The sequence below is a fragment of the Penaeus monodon genome, chromosome 19 (genome assembly GCF_015228065.2).
Source record: "Penaeus monodon isolate SGIC_2016 chromosome 19, NSTDA_Pmon_1, whole genome shotgun sequence".
Taxonomy (NCBI): Eukaryota; Metazoa; Arthropoda; class Malacostraca; order Decapoda; family Penaeidae; genus Penaeus; species Penaeus monodon.
Window position 1 is genome coordinate 36,918,098 of NC_051404.1, and position 440 is coordinate 36,918,537.

The 440-nt window shown below is 34.1% G+C and overlaps 1 protein-coding gene across 2 annotated transcripts in view; it reads right to left on the reverse strand.

Annotated features, from left to right (window-relative positions):
- LOC119585210 (protein lethal(2)essential for life-like) overlaps window positions 1-440 on the reverse strand; it is a 38,634-nt gene that overhangs the window by 1,944 nt on the left and 36,250 nt on the right. The window lies entirely within an intron of this gene.

Genomic DNA, 440 nt, shown 5'->3' on the forward strand with positions numbered 1-440 from the left:
CATAAAGTAAAACAAAATAATCTAAAAATTATCAATACAAACATTGCAAAAGAAAAACTATACACAGTATAAACAATGACTTTTACCTGATTTTCAATCGCAATAGTCTCTACGCCAACCTAGAAAATATCTTAAAATAATCAACTGCCAAAGATTGCAAGCAAACTCAACCAAATATAATCAATAAACACCCATTACATCTATTCTCAATGGAAAAGATTAAAAGGAAATTCTAACACTGCGAAACGTACTATGCGCATGCAGGAATGCGGAGGGGGGGAGGGGGTGTGGGGCACGTGCTTACACCATAAATGCACTAACCATGAATTCAGACATAATAGGTTCCGAATAATCACAAATCAACTAAAGAATCACACTAATGATAAAAAATAATAGGCCAATGGAAGTAAAATAACTAAATCGTCGGCAAATGTCATGTC